Consider the following 16,751-nt stretch of genomic DNA (forward strand, 5'->3'; position numbering starts at 1 on the left):
GGTACTTAAATTACCCTATAAATCTCATTAATTAAGGGCTTGTATCCTAATTAACCTTTTTTTCCTTATTAAGGAGAAATGGGGTTGATTAATGGGAGAAGACCAGCAATCTGTGGCACAGAGACCTTCTGACTGAATCTATTTGATATCACCCAACATGAAGCACCCCTATCCAGCAGAGCTTCGTGCTGAGTCTATACAAGACTCAGGAGACTGCAGGAGAATGTTCCTCCCTTGTCTCCAGACTACTTGGCCAGTCATGTTTGGTCCAATCAATCAAGACCAATATGGCAGAACTGGTTGCATTCAGAGCCCACAGCAAGAATCCAAGCATTTAATGCAGTGAGAGCCTCAGGAGGCCCCTACCCTCAGGGGGAAACTGCAGGCTTGGAACAAACTTTGGGCTTCAGAGACTCACTCTCATGCCCTAAGCCAACCCCAGAGCTGGACCTGACCCACTCCACCCTGGATCCCCCATAACATGAAGCATCTCATCTGAAACTCTGTCTCTTTATTCAGGAGTGGTGGACTTCCTACATTGTCAGCCCGTGAACATCCCTAAACTGCAAAGTCTGACAGATGTTGACATGTTAATACTGGGCATAGCTCCCCTTAGCCTGCTCCAGTGCTCACCTGGGCACAGGTGGCAGCCTGAGGAGTGGCATCAAGGAGCCCTTGATCTTTTTCTAGAGCCCAGACTTGCACTTTTTTATCAAGACAGTGAAACATTACAGCCCCTCCCAAGGCAAGGTTCTACCCAGTGCGGCCACAGTAGGCACTAGGAAACAACCACTCCTTCCTGCTTACAAGCCTGAAGACCACACAGAATGCTAACCTGGAATCTTTGTAGAACTGTAAACCCTGCAACACCCAGCTTGGTCCCTGTGGCCCTGTGTGGGCAAACCTATCTCCCCAAGTACATCAGACCACCAAGTGGAGGTACAAACTTGTGAATTGCAGCAACCCTGATCTTGATCTATATCCTCATGGGGGTGCCACAAGAACTGGATAGAGAAGATAGGAGGCAGGACCCCCCATCAGCTCTGAGAGAAGAAGGGAGTGAAATAGGAAAGTAATATTAACAATAATATGGGTAATAACAACAGTGATAATAGTGAACAATTTTTTGCCTTTTATCATTCCCGTGTAGCGAGACTGTCAGACAGATTGGCTTCTGAGTAGCAGGGTGGGAGCCAGGAGTCAGGGCGCAGCTGGTGTGAAAGTGGATGGGTTGAAAGAGGGTGATGGAGGGAAGATGTGTCTGGTGCAGCAATCTGGGTGAGCAGCTCAGGGGGCCAGAATGGGGCAGGGAATGTTGAGAGAGATGCACCGCCACCAGGGGGCACCATGGAAGTAGCGGGTAAGTGTAGAGACTCCAGTTTCTGTAGGAAAATTATCTGATCTCTGTAGGCCTCAGTATCCTCATGTGTAGACTGGACATCACAACTTGTACCTGTATGGTTTTGAGAACAAAAGCCAGGCTGATTAAAATTAGCAACCACACCATCAAAGAAAAGCAAGGAGAGTGATAGGGCCTCTCAGTGGAACCCTAGAACCAGCCACACCTAAAGCCAGATCAAATTATGTCCTGAATAATAAAGGGTGGCTTAATCAGTTAAGCGTCTAACTCTTGATTTCGTCTCAGGTCATGATTTCAGGGTTGTGAGATAGAGCCCACAGCTGGGCTCCTCACTCAGCAGGGAGTCTGCTTGATTCTCTCTCTCCCTCCCCTTCTACCCCTCCCTGGGTTCCCACTCCAATTTATTTATTATTTATTTATTTTGAGAAAAAAGTAAGGGGGCTCAGAGGCAGAGACATATAAGACAGGAGACCCAGACCTGGTGGTCAAGTCAATAATTACTCCACATTAAATAATCCACATTGTGTCCTCCATTATATATTTTCCATTTGCGGGTTTGGGGATTTGGAGTATACAGTTAAAAAAAAAAAAAAAAAAAACAATTTAGAGACAGGAAGATGAATTCAAGCCTGGCTCCAAGAGGAGTGTGATCTGCTCTCCAGAAAGCAACATCACGAAATATCTAAATGTTGTGACAGTCTGTCATAACCTGATCACAGCTTAACTTAATTGTACATAAAACTCTACACTTGAACCCCCCAACACTTTATATTGTTGATGTCACAATTTAGATCTTTTCATATTAAGTATCCATTAACAAATTGTTGTAGTTATAGTTATTCTTAACACTTTTGTCTTTTCACTTTTATACTAAAATTAAAAGTGATTCATATACCGCCATTAAAGTTACCATGTTCCGTATTTGTCTGTGTACCTGCCATTCCCAGTGAGTTTTATACTTCCATAGGCTCACGCGGATGGTCTCACAACCTGAAGCACTCCCTCATGCGTTTTCTGCTAAGGCCTTATACTAAATGGAATAAGCCAATGGCAGAAGGACAAATACTCCACAATTGTACTTAAGTGAAGTATCTAAAGTTGTTGGGCTCATAGGAGCAGAGAGTATTGTGGTGGTTGTCAGGGCCTGGAGCTATGGGTCAAAAGATAAAAAGGTATGCAGGATGGATCAGCTGTTCTGCATGGTGACTGTAGCTACTAATACTGTATTGTGCACTGAACAAATTTGTTAAGAGGGTAGATCTCATGTTAAGTTTTCTTACTACAACAGCAAACAAACAAAACAAAACAAAAAAAGCAAAAAAAAGGCACAGGGAAACTTTAAGTTGTGATGGACATGTTTGTAACCAGGATTGTGGTCATGATTTTACAGGTACCACGCATAAGTTCAAACTCATCAAATTGCCTACATTAAATATGTGCCATTTTTCTGTACAGCAATTGTACCTCAATAGATCTGTCTTAAAAAAAAAAAAAAAAGGAAAGAATATCACATCTATGAACCTCATTGTTGCTTATAAAATTGAAAGGGATCATTACTACAGACCTCAGCAGGTCTACATGGGGCTCAAAGGATGTATTACAGGTAAAACATTTAGCACAGTAATTAGTTGACACCAATGCTCACATTAACACGCTTCCCTCAGTCAACTGGACTACTTCCTTGGAATCACAAAAATCTCAGACGACCTTTCACCTAATTCCTTTAGTCTTTTAGTTTAAAGGAGGAAATTTGAGGAATCGCTACTGCCACCTGGTGGCCACCGCCTCCATTTCGGCCTCTGCAGATTTCCACAGGAAGATGGTCTCAGCAGTCAGTCAAGAACACACTTCTTCCTCCTCTGTTGGTGTGCTGAGATTTTAGGGCAGGTTCTGTTTTGGTTTGCTCAGCACTGGATGGGAGGTTTCTTAAAAGCACCATTCCATAAACTTCTGCACAGAGAGAGGACAGCTTTTGATTACAGGCTCCACAGGATATTTTGTAACAAAACCTAATACACCATTTCCTACATTCACACAGAAACACAAATTGCTCTTCCAACTGCAGAATAGACACGACTCAGCATGTTGTCGGGCAGATCTGGACGCACATGTACAGGCTGCCGAGAGCATGTGAAAAGCAAGAGAAAGAGCCCACACGTGTGAGGGTGGACAAGAGGAGGTGTTGCCTGAAGCGAAAGCATCCATAAGGAAAACCTCCCTCACCAAGGGGTGAAGAGGGAGTCACTAAAAGGTCCTGGAGGGCCACACCTGAGCTGCTCCCAGCCCTCGCTGTCCAGGGTAGGAGCTGGAGACAGAGGGGAATCACTCACTGAGCATGGCATCTACTGGGCACTCGTGTCTCCCTGACTCTACTAGCAGAGTTTCAGGAAGCTGGTCCCTGGGATGCGCCTCCCAGCAGGTATGAGAGAGGATGGTAGGAGGGACAGGGGTAACTCCACACGGGTGACCTCCAGCTCAGCTGGGACAAGACCCAACAGCTCAACTTTATTCTCAGGTTCAGCCTCGGGCATTCCCAGGGACACAGACCAACTCTGTTTTCTGTGTTGCTGTCACCAGGACAGGGGTATGTGTGATGCCTGTGCTTGGGATCCTGGATCCTAGAGGTGACGGGGCCTCAAGGGAAGGGCCTGGGGCCTGTCCAGCTTGTGGCTGGGGCACAGAGGTCCTGGGAATGAGAGATGTGGGAAAGGACGACATGAGAAGGACAGGGAGGAGTGACAGCAGCCGAAGATCCCATCCTCCATGCAGTCTCCCTGAGCCATCCATGGGAAGGATTCGAACACTCCCTGCACCTCACCTCATGATAGCCCAGTCAGGCAGGATTGGGGGCTCCTTGAGGTTAGAGTGTGTCTGTTCACCTCCCAGCCCCAGCACAGCACAGCACTGGGCTCACAGGCTCATCCAGTAGAATGTGGCGGAATGGACAAGCCAGTCTCCCCACGAGGGAAGTCAAAGAGCTGATGGCAAGGAGCAGAGCAGCCACAAGTCTGGAAGGCAGCTAGGCAGGCATCTGCACTGCCTGAAGCTAACTCCTCCAGTGGGTGCAGGCATGGCCTCCCCCAGGGCTGGCGGGAAGACCACATGGCAAGGCAGGAGTAAGGGAGTGGGAAATGAGAGAAGACCCGGAGGCCCTTGAGGGTGTGGGGAAGTGCCACCAGTTGCAAGAGCAGGACCACCACAGGGAGGTGCAAACAGCTCTTCCTACTGCTGGGCCTGATTTGCCTCGACCTTGCTCTTGGGCCCATGGCAGTGTCCTATTGCTGGGAATCTTCCTTCCTGTCCCCTGAGAGTGCAGGCCATGTCCACTCTGTTCACTCGTGCCCCAAAGTACTCGCCAACAGAGCCTCCAGCCCCATGGCCCCAGCCTGTCTCTGCCCTCGTAGTCTCTACCAAGCAGATGCCTATAGACTGTATGTCTCTCCCCTGGATGGGGATCATCTCAAGTACATGGACCGGCTCTTCTGTGTCTCCTCTATGCCTCCAGCCCCAACACAGAACAGACACCCACTCTGTGCCCAAGACCTTTCCTCATCTTTCATGGGTTGGACCCCCACGCAGAATCTCCGAGATCCCATATCTGGAAAAAGTGACTGCCTTTCAGCTCTCAACTGGGCTCTCTCAACTTCAGCACTATTGAACCTTGGAGCTGCATGATTTTAGGGGTCATCCTGTGCATCAGAGGAGGTTTAGAAGCTTCCCTAGTCTCAACCTACTAGATGCCAGACATACCCTCCTCCCAAGCTATGATGATCAGATATGTCCAGACACTGACAAATGGCCCTCCAAAGGTGGGGGTCGGGGTGGGGGTGGGGCAGGCAGACACCCCTGTTTAAGAATTGCAGGTCCAAACACCATAGTGGCTAACTCAGCCCAGACCAGGAAGTGACCATTTCCGCAGAGCATGTGGAGGACACCAGTGGTACCACAGTTTGGACAGCAGGACTCAGAGCACCCACCTACCCCTCTCTCATGCTTTGGGGGTCTCAGACACATCTGCTGTGTTCCCCCTCCCCCTGCCTTCAGGACAGGCCTCCAGTAAATTTGAGGCCTGATGGGCAAGATACACATCCCTGGTCCAGGCTCTGGTGCTGGAAGGAAGTGTAGAAATATGCGGGCAGGACACAGGGTTTTTCCTGGTCTCTCCTCCCTGGGGAGGGGGTCTCCTGGGTCTCTGGCTGGGGAATATGCCCGACTCTGTGCTGAGAGGGGGTCAGATCTGGGGCTGCAATTGCTCTTCTGAGAATCACCAGGACTCAGGCTCCTCCCCAGCCTCCCATGGGTCCTCCCCAGCACCTCTCCCACTGCCTTCCACCTCTCCTTCACCCCCAGGAAGCCCACATACCCTCCATCTCAAAGGTGCTGCTGCTGTTCCTGCTGTGGGCAGGTGAGTGGGCTGAGGGAAAGAGGCCTGGCAGAGGGTGACTGCTGCTGACCTTCCTTGCAGGACGCCCAGTTCAGGGTTCTAGATACTGGATGCAAGTTCAGGAGTCCCTGATGGTGCAGGAGGGCCTGTATCTCCAGGCCTGCAATATCTTCTACCCCAAGATGGCTGGACTGACTCTGACTCCGTTCATAGCTACTGGTTCTGAGAAGGGGCCCTTATATTCCAGGATGCTCCAGTGGCCACAAAAAAAAAATCTGAATTGAAAAGTGCAGGAGGGGACCCAGGGCCAATTCCACCCCCTCAGGGACCTCAGGCTTACTGCGGATCCCTGGAGATCAGAGATGCACAGAGAAGGGACTCAGGGACATACTTCTTTAGGGTGGAGAAAAGGTCTTATGTGATATATAATTACCTACACAACCAGCTTACCGTGCATCTGACCGATAAAGAACAGATTTCACAGGAGGCCACAAGGGAAGGACGGGATCCCAGGACAGAGCCAGGATGGGACACTCTTCCTGGGAAAGGCTAGAGGTAACCCATGTTGGGGCTCAGAGGCAGGAGCTGGACCAAGCCTGAGGCTTCTCTCAGGGCCTCACCTCAAACCTCCTCCTGATTCCCATGTCTCCCCATCTCCTTACAGCCCTGACCCATACACCTGACATCCTCATACCAGGGACCCTGGAGTGTGGCTACCCCAGGAACCTGACCTGCTCTGTGCCCTGGGCCTGTGAGCAGGGCACACCCCCACCATCTTATCCTGAATGTCAGCTGCCCTTACTTCCCTGGGCCCCAGGACCCACCTCTCCTCAGTACTCACCCTCACCCCCTGGCCCCAGGACCATGGCACCATGGTCAGGTGCAGTTCCCTGCAGTTGGTGTGATAGTGGAAAGGACCATCCAGCTCAGGGTCATCTGTGAGTACAGAGCCAGGACCAACTGGGTATGTTAGGGATGAATTGAGGGAAGGCCAGCCTCAAGATGCCTGGTGCTTAGTCCTGGATGCCTGGTTGAGTGTTGGACTTGTAAGGACACAAGCACTGTTCCTTCTGTGTTTCTGAGGTTTCTGGGGTGAGGGAGATGCCCACATGTATCTGACATAACTCCACCCCACTAAAGAGGGAAATCTCCTCTTCCCATAGTAGGTGTCACACAGAACCCAACAACTAATGTCTGCTTGGGACATAGCACAGGTAAGGAGTGTCTTCCTGGGGTATAGGGAGTGGGGCTTCTTCAAAGCTCAGGGCAGAGCTGGGCCCCTGCCTCTTTCTGGACTCACTCTGGTGACCAGGATCCCCTGCAGGCGAACCCTGTGTTTACTCTCCCTCCCCAGCCCCCTTGTCCCTGTGGGCAGCTGTCCCCTTCAGCCATTGCCTCACTCACTTCTGTATTCCCCCCTACACCCCACGTTATCAGGAGAACAGGACAACATGCACCAGGCAGATCTGCCTCTGGAGGCCCCTCATCATGCATCTCCTGATGACTCCTGCTTCCCCATCTTTTATTCTCCCTAACAATTGCTTATTTAGTACTTGTGAACAGATAATATATTCACATGGACAAACATTCAAAATTCACAGTAGAGTCTGTCCTCAGATGCCCAGACTCTCCCAGGAAGTGACAAGTGTCCATAGCTACTCTAAGCCTTGGTGTGTTCCCTCTAGAGGATCTGGGGGGTCCTTTGATATCAGTAGTACAGACCATCCTCAATTTTCTCCATCGCTGTGCAGTATTCCTTCCCATGGATGGATTCTGCTTCTGTGTGCGTCTTCTCCTAATGGAAAATCGTGGCATTCATTTTATTGTACCAACAGAAGCACTGCAATACTGCAATTGACAATCTTGCATCTCATTCCATGTGTGTGCATTTGTCTCTGGGATACATTCCTAAATCCAAAATACCTGGATCACAGGTTCTTTCTAATCTGGAGAGATGGGGCCAAGTTTTCTCTGCAGAGAGTGAACAAGTTTGTGTTCCCAGCAGCCAGGCCTCAAAGTGTGTGTGTTCACCAACCCTGCGTGGGATGAAAGTGCTGATCTTTGCCAGTACCAGGTGGGAACTGATATTTCCTACGGTATTTCTTATGCATATGCATTATTGTTATTTGACGAAAAATTCACCTCAAAGAAAACTGGCCATTTTAGCCATTTTAAAAAGCACAATAGGTGGTTCTTAGTAGATTCACAATGTTGGCCATCACCACTACCTGATTCCATCCACCCTGCATTGTCATCACCCCTAATAGGAAACCCCAATCCTGTTAGGCAGTCACTGTCAATTCCTCCTTCTCTTGACCCCCTGCAACCACTCATCTGCCTTCTATCTCTGTGGATTTGCCTACTGGGGGTATGTGAGCTAAATGAAATCCCACGAATTATGGTCTTTTGTGTCTGGCTTCCCTCATTTTTTTTTAAAGATTTTATTTATTTATTCATGATAGACAGAGAGAGAGAGAGGCAGAGACACAGGCAGAGGGAGAAGCAGCCTCCACGCAGGGAGCTCGATGCGGGACTCGATACTGGGACTCCAGGATCATGCCCTGGACCAAAGGCAGGCGTCAAACTGCTGAGCCACCCAGGGATCCCTGGCTTCCCTCATTTTAACAAAATGTTTTCAAGGATCATCCATACAGCATGTATGAGTCTAATTCCTTTTTGTCTGGGGACTACTTTTTGAATTTATTTTTATTTTTTTAAAGAGTATTTATTTATTTGAGAGAGAGAGAGAGAGTGGGAGCAAGGGAAGAGGCAGAGGGAGAAGGAAAAGTAGACTCCCCACTGAGCAAGGAGCCAATGCAGGACTGGATCCAGGAGCCACAGGGTCATGACCTGAGCCAAAGGCAGACGCTTAACCAATTGAGCCACCTAGGCACCCCTGTCTGGATATTGTTTATTGTATGGATGTACCACATTCTGTTCATCTATTTATCAGTCAATGGACATTTGGGTGATTTCCTTTTGGGGTTATGATAATGCTACTATGAACACTAGAGGATGGGGGTTTTTTTGAGCATTTTTTTTCAGTTCTCTTGGGCATATGTCCAAAAATGGAGATGCTGGGCCACAGGGTAGTTTCTATGTTTTCATTTTTTGAGGATACTATCAGACTGTTTCCCACAGTGGCAGCACCATTTTATATTCCCACCAGCAGTGTGTGAGGTTTCCAATTTCTATACATTCTTTCCAACACTCTTACTATCCATTTAAAAATAATTACAGCCTGGGCAGCCCAGGTGGCTCAGTGGTTTAGCACCACCTTCAGCCCAAGACATGACTCTGGAGACCCGGGATCGAGTCCCACGTCAGGCTCCCTGCATGGAGCCTGCTTCTCCCTCTGCCTGTGTCTCTGCCTCTCTCTTTCTCTCTGTGTCTCTCATGAATAAATAAATACAATCTTTTAAAAAATAAATAAAAAATAAAAATTAAAAAATAATTATAGTCTACCAGTGGGTATGAATGACTATCTCACTGTGGTCTGATTTGCACTTATGTAATGTCTAATGATGTCGTTCATTCTTACATGGACGTATTTGTCCTTTGTATACTTTCTCTAGAGAAGCTTTTAAAGTCCTTTGCCCATTTTCTTTTAAAGATTTATTTATTTGAGAGAGAGAGAGAACAGGAATGGGGAAGGGCAGAGGGAAAGGAAGAATCTAAGTGTGGAGTTTGACATGGACCTCGATCTCACCACCCAGAGATCATGACCTTAGCCAAAAACAAGAGTCAGAATTTAGAGCCCCACAGGTGCCCACATTTGCCCATTTTTAAAATGGATTGATTGTCTTTTTGTTGTTGAGTTGTAAGTGTTCTTTATTTGTGCTGGATACTATGCCCTAATCAGATCTATGATTGGCAAATATTTTCTCTCCCTACATAGGCTGCCTTCAAACTTTCTCAACATGGTCAATAGGCAAATAAAAGGATTCATTCTGATGAGGTGCAACTTATGCATATTTGTCCAGGCCTACTGCTGGAAGGACAGAGCATGGGGTAGGGTGAGGGCCCAGGCACAGGTAGTCCCGCATCCAGTGATGCAGGAAGTCCTGGAGAAAAAAAATGTCCAGAGCCATGCTAGGAGTGAAGGACACAGGGTTGTGTTCAAGCACCTGAATCTGTCCTCGTCCCATATCCCTACAGAAAAATATGGGCCTGTGGCAGAGGTGCTTCTGGTGGTCATTGGGGAAGTGGCTGTCAAGACCCTGCTCTTCCTCCTCTGCCTCATCATCCTCATGTGAGCAGGACCCCAAGGAAAGGGGAGGCATAGGGAGGGCGGGGACATGTGGCTGAGTCCCAGAACCAGTGAGGAGGGACTGAACAGGTTAGAGAGCAGGGCAGGCAGGAGGCCCACCAGGGGAGAGGATTCCACTGAGTGTGCAGATGGAATGTGCCTGCTGGGCTCAAGGTGATCTGTGGGACCAGACCTGCCCTCTCCTACCTCAATCACTCACTTCCAACCCCTTAACTGGGAACACGGGTGAGTCAGTTCACCCTGCACCACCACAGGTAGACTGAAAGACCCTGGTCTCTTCTCTCAGACTGAGGTTCCTCAGGAAGGAGACAGCCAGGCCTGCAGGGGACATGGAGGAGGCAAACACCATCCCCAGTTAATCCCTCAGCTGGGCGATGTGGGCAGCTCACCATCCAACATCCCACCAACACCTCCCCCAGGATGGCCCCAGGATTGTTCCACTCAGCGTGGCCAGAGCTGAGCTGCCACATTCCTCCCAAGCCCACTTCTCTACTGGGTTTCCCTCACAGGGCTGACCTGGCCCCTATCTCTAAGACCAGAACTGAGGTGTGGCTCTCCACTGCGACCTCCCGCCTTTCTGCCTGATCCAGTACCTCACTCAATCTTGCCCATCCTCCCTCCTAAGCTCATCCTGATGCTGGTCTCCTCCCCATCCTGCCCTGCTTATTCCTGTGGCCTCCTCTCTTCCACCTGCCTCCTGCCTCCCTCTCTCTCCTCAACACACTGAGCCTTGGAAGACGTTTAGCGTCCACTTCCTCCCCATCATGAACAGCTATGATTCTTCTCCAGAGCCAAGACTGAGGTGCAAACAGTGGATTTGAAGGCCAGGCTTGGTCCATCCTCCACTGGACCCTCCACCCAGATCTCTACCTCTCCCTGCATCTTGCAATGTCTCCACAACAAGCCAGGCTAAGGGTTATCCTGACCCGAGACTTTGCATGTGCCTTTCCTTCTCCTGAAGTTCCCTTCCCTCTCCAATCCTGCATCTCCAAGTCCTAATCATCTTCAAGCTCAGTCTTAAGTGCCACCTAGCTCTGTGTGTGTGTGTGTCTCAAATGGTTTTGAGTGAAGTAATATCCGGTTATTTATAGACTCCTTCAACAAGTACTATTGAACACCTACTATGTACCACCTTGTTGTAGATGATGGGGGGCTTCAGTGAACACATCAAAAAGTCTGTCGTCAAGGCCTGTCATTCTGGAGAAAAGAAATCAAAAGAAATAAATAAGAAATTATATTAGAGCACATTAAGTAGAATATGTGTTTGCAGATAAACTATGCAGACTAAGCAGCTCATGACCATGTTCTGTAACCAAGAGAATGAGGAAGTGACATTTAAGTAACAACTTGAAGGCAGGTGACACAGCAGGTTCTGTATTTGCCTGAGAGACAACTATCCCAAGAAATGGAAAATGGGAAATAGTGAGTGACGTAGCTCTGAGGTGGGAGCAGTTCTGCTGTGCTGTGAACACAAGAGGTTGAAGTTGAGAGCACAGGAGTGCAAGGTGGGGATGCTGGGACAATGATGCTGACCCAAGGTGGTGCAGACTCGGGAAGGTGTGGAAACCCCGAGGAAGTGGTGACCTCATGGGGGTGGAGACACAGTGGTGGGAGTGCAAACTTCATAGATAGAGTGCAGATGTTCTCCTGGTGCAGACTATGTGAGCCGTGCAGAACGTGCAAGAATCTGGAAGCCTTTATTTTTTTTTATTTTTTTTTATTTATGATAGTCACAGAGAGAGAGGCAGAGACACAGGCAGAGGGAGAAGCAGGCTCCATGCACCGGGAGCCTGACGTGGGATTCGATCCTGGGTCTCTAGGATTGCGCCCCAGGCCAAAGGCAGGCGCCAAACTGCTGCGCCACCCAGGGATCCCAAGAATCTGGAAGCCTTTGAGGAAAGCAGAGATATGACTGAACTTTCCTTTCAATAGGATCCCCAAGATTATTTTGCTCAGGACCAGCCAGAGTGGGTCCCAACAACAACACAGAGATGGAGAAGGGCACTGCTGGCTATTCCAGGCAGGAAGTGATGCTGACTCAAACCAGAGACAGTGGGGACTTCTTTTTGGATATATTATGAAAATAAAATGAACAGGATTTTCTAATGGATGTGGCGGGTAGAAGGAAGGAGAGGAGCAAGAGTGATGCCCGGTGTCTTCCCTGAGCATCTGGCAGGGTGGAGTCAAGGACTTTAGAGATGCTCATTCTGAGAATGTCAGGGATGGAGCAGGCTGTGACTGTCTAGAGTCAAGAGAGGGGTCCAGGAGTTGTAAAATCCTAGCAGAGCTAGTGGAAGGAGATAATCATTGGGGAGAAAAGGGGCTGAGAGCACACAGAGGAGGCACCTGGAGGCAGTTTGTCACTGGGATGACAGATCTGACAGGAGGGGCAGGAAGAGGGTGAGGAAGTGGTTGGAACAAGTTCAGGAGAATCAGTGAGGAGAGATAGCAGAGGGGGCACAGACAACCCTGTGAGGACTTTGCTGCAAAAGAGGAGCAGAGCAAGGGTCTGGAGAAGAGTTATTCCTTGTCTTTCTCTGCACTCTCCCTGGAGGGGGCATCTCTGATTTCCTGCCTGTATTAGCTTCCTAGGGTCACTGGGGCAAATCTCACACTCTTGGGGTCTTAAAACAAAAGAATTGTAATCTCTCACTGAGAGACCAGAAAGCTGAAGGAAACATGTTGTATTCCTCAGCCCTGCTAAGATCTCCCTTGGGACCATGTAACAAGAGGGAGGTGAATCAGAGGAAAGTACACAAATATATTTAATATGAGAGTCATGTGGCACAGGAGCCATCATAAAATAAAGATCCGAATAAATGGTTAAACGTGTGGGGTTATTTTGCTAGATTTGATGAAGAGTGGAAAGTTGGAGCCCCTCCTAGGGGTTCCTCAAAGTATTTGAGCATGGGTAGTAACTGGAGGGGCTTGATGAGACCTGCCTGCCCAATCTGTCTCTGCCCCTCTGTCTTCAGACATGTGGTGCTCCTTCCTCTGGGTGGAGAGATGGAGGGGAAGATCACAAAGCCCTTCCTCCACTTGCCATTTCTCAAATCCCTTCAGCCTGAAAGGGTCACGATGTCAAGGTGACACATCTTGGGTGCCCTGTCCTGAACCCCAGAATCCAAAATCAGCTTAACTGCACAGAAAGCAAGAGTGGTTGAGCTCCACGCCCTCCAGAGGCTCCAGGAGAGAATCCTTCTGGTTTTTGCAGGTGATGGGGCTGCCACCATTCCTTAACCCATGATCTCACTGCTCCCCAATCCATCTCTGTGGCCAAGTTGCCTCATGCTGCTCTGTGTTCAGGAAGTCACCCTCTGCTTCCTCTTTAGAAGGATAGATTTAGGACTCAATCCAGATAATCTAGGGTGATCCCCACAGTCCAGATCCCTAACTTCCTCACACCTGCAAAGACTCTCTTTCTGGTAAGGTAACATCTACAGGATCCAGGGATTAAGACCTGGGTATGTTGGAGGTCATGATTCAGTCCACTGCACCACTCAAGTGATTTTTTCCACCCCTAAATGCCCCCATCTGGCCCCCATACCTTCTTTACTCTGTTTTCCCACATCCTGATACAGTAGTGGGTCATCTCAGGTGTAACACACATTTTGGGGCACAGGGACTTCTGTTCTGTAAAAGCCACTATTTTTTTTCTCCAGAAAAATATTGGGTTCTTCTTTTATTTCAGTCAATTCTCACAATGCTTTATAAAACATGATTTTATTATTCTTTTTTGGTACATGTAAGAAACTGAAGTTCTCGATTGTTACAAAGTGTTGACTAAACTTGCCAGGAAATGGCAGATTCGTATTTGATTCTAGATTGGTCGGCCTCTGGAAGAGCACCGACCAAAGGAAATATAATGCAGCCAAGGTGTGAGTCACATATGGAATTTTAAAAAAAGAAAGAAAGAAGACCTGTATATACACACCTCCAACACAACCTTAGTCAATTACTGTGTAAAAGCCACTATTAATGGAGCTAAGAGAAAAGCGGCAGAAGAGGGAAAATAGTACATCCATCTATCAGACAAAAGAATTCCTTCTAGAATATATCAAGGACTCTTAAGGCAAAACATTAAGTGCACAAACAAAACCTAATTGTACAAAAAATTGGGACTCAACAACAAAAAAAACCAAATGACCCTATTTTCAAATAGGCAAAGGATTTGAATAGCTACTTCTCAAAAAGTATACAAATAGCCACTAAGCACATGAACACAGGTTCAACATCTGGTATCTGCAAAATACAGAACAAGCACACAATGAGAAAGCCCTCCACGCTCATTGTGATGACTATCATAAAAAATAAAATGAAACAAAAAGCAGGAAACAACAAGTGTTGGTGAGGAAGCTGAGAAAGTAGAACTCCTGTGGTTTGCTCTTGAGATTGTAAATGGTGCGTTTGCTGTGGAAATCAGTATGGTGGTTCCTCAAAAAAATTTAACGCTGAATTACCATAGAATTCAGATTTCACATGTGACCATATACCCAAAGGATCAAAGGCAGGCACTTGAATAGATACTTCTATATCCATGTTCATTGCAGCATTTTTCATAAGAGCTAAAAGGTGGAAAGCAACCCAAAGGTTTATCAACAGATGAACAGATGAACAAAAGGTGGTATGTTGAATCAATGGAGTATTATGCCATCTTAAAAAGAAGGAAAGTTTGGGCGGCCCGAGTGGCTTAGCGGTTTAGTGCTGCCTTCAGCCCAGGGCATGATCCTGGAGAGCCGGGATTGCGTCCCACATTGGGCTCCCTGCATGGAGCCTGCTTCTCCCTCTGTCTGTCTGTCTGTCTCTCTCTCTGTGGGTCTCTAATAAATAAATGAAATCTTTAAAAAAAAATCAAATAAAATAAACTCTGAGGAAAAATCATTTAAAAAATAAAAAGAAGGAAAGTTTGACACATTCTAGTATGGGTTGAGGATATTATTCTAAGTGCAGTAAGCCAGTCACAAAAGGACAAATCCTGGATGATTTCATTTAACATCAAGTATCTAGAGTAGGCAAATTCATAGACACCAAAGATAGAATTATGATTGTCAAGGTCAGGGGATGGGTAGGGGACAGCAGGGAATGGAAGGTTACTAATTTAATAGGCATAAAATGTCAGATGGGGATGATGAGAAAAGTCATGGAGATGGATGGTGGTGATGGCTGCAGAGCAATGAGAATGCGCTTAATGCCACTGACCTGGACAATTTTAATGGTTAAGGGGTAAAGATTTTTGCTATGCACATTTTGCTTAATAAAAACAAAGCAGCCAAATATTTAATCAGCCACACTTCACCCAGGAAGCAAAATGGAGGGCAAATGAGCACATGAAAACATCACCAACCTCACCAGTCCTTAGGAAATCCCAGATTAAAACCAGGGTGAGATATCAGTGCACACCTCTTAGAATGGTGAAAAAAAAAAACAATCACAAAACAGAAAAATCCTCCTAATGTCAAATACTAAAGAGAATGTGGAGTAACCAGAACTCACTACACTCTGCTGGTGGAAAACACCAAATGGTACAGCCACTGTGGAGGACACTTTGGCAGGTTTGTCCTGTTAAACATACACCAATGAGGGACCAAGCAACTGGATGCTTAGATATTTACCCAAGGGAAATCAAAACTCATTCCCACAGAAATGTGTGGATTCCTGTATGCGAATATTGACACTTTATTCATAGCCACCCCAAGCCTAGAAACTACCTCAATGGTCTCCTAGAGGTAAATGTATACAACATGAGAGTTCAGTGAAACAGTGAAGTACCAGTAGCAAGTACAGGATGGAGTAATTGGCAGACACACCCAACAACATGGAGGACCCTCAAATGCTTTACGTCCACTGAATGAAGCCAGACTTTGAGGCTACTTTTGGTATTATTCCGTTTTTGTGACATTCTGGAAATAACAAAACAATAGGGATGGACAACAGACCAGCATTTTTGCAAGTTTATGGGTGGAGGGAGGATTTGGCCACCAAATGACAAAAGGAAAGAACGTTTTGGGGAATGGCATGCTTCAGTCTCTTGACTCTGCTTATGGTTACATAATTTGATACATCCATCAACCTTGACAGAATTGTAGGAGATAACAAGTGAATCTCACTAAGTCTAAGTTAGAATAAATTAAGAATTAAAGAACACATCTAGAAACCACTACAATTCTGCAAGAATTGGTTTAAAAAATTTTTTAAAGATTTTATTTGTGTATTCATGAGAGGCAGAGACATAGGCAGAGGGAGTAGCAGGCTCCCCTATGGGGAGCCTGATGCAGGACTCAATTCCAGGACCTGGGGATCATGACCTGAGCTGAAGGCAGACACTCAACCATTGAGCCACCCTCTATGGTGCCCCTCTATGTTAATACTTTTCAAGGAACATTTACTTAGATATTACTGTGTTTGGAAGATTTTACGAATGTATGATGGCAAAGGCTATTATAAATTTATATTGTAAAAAGAGGCATCAACGATTTCCCAGCTGTGTACTCCACAGAGTGAGATGGGCAAGCATGTCAGCAGAACCTACAGTTTTAATTGCAGCTGTATAACCACTCCACTCATATTTTCTGCAACAATATGTGTTTTGAGCCACATTTGACCTTGAGAAGCTTATTTTTTACATGACAGGAACTGCTAATTATCTGATGAGGAACTAAAGAAATTGCTTCAGCCCACACTCCATTGTACCGACAGAGATTCCAATGGCTCAAAACATGTGTTCTCCCTTTTGTTTT

The 16,751-nt window shown here is 47.1% G+C and overlaps 1 pseudogene; it reads left to right on the plus strand.

The window, feature by feature from the left end:
• Positions 1 to 1,347: 1,347 nt before the first annotated feature.
• On the plus strand, positions 1,348 to 10,000 carry LOC112931499 (myeloid cell surface antigen CD33-like; annotated as a pseudogene).
• The last annotated feature ends 6,751 nt before the right edge of the window (positions 10,001 to 16,751 follow it).

Source organism: Vulpes vulpes, chromosome 1 (assembly GCF_048418805.1).
Source record: "Vulpes vulpes isolate BD-2025 chromosome 1, VulVul3, whole genome shotgun sequence".
In the NCBI taxonomy this organism is placed as follows: domain Eukaryota; kingdom Metazoa; phylum Chordata; class Mammalia; order Carnivora; family Canidae; genus Vulpes; species Vulpes vulpes.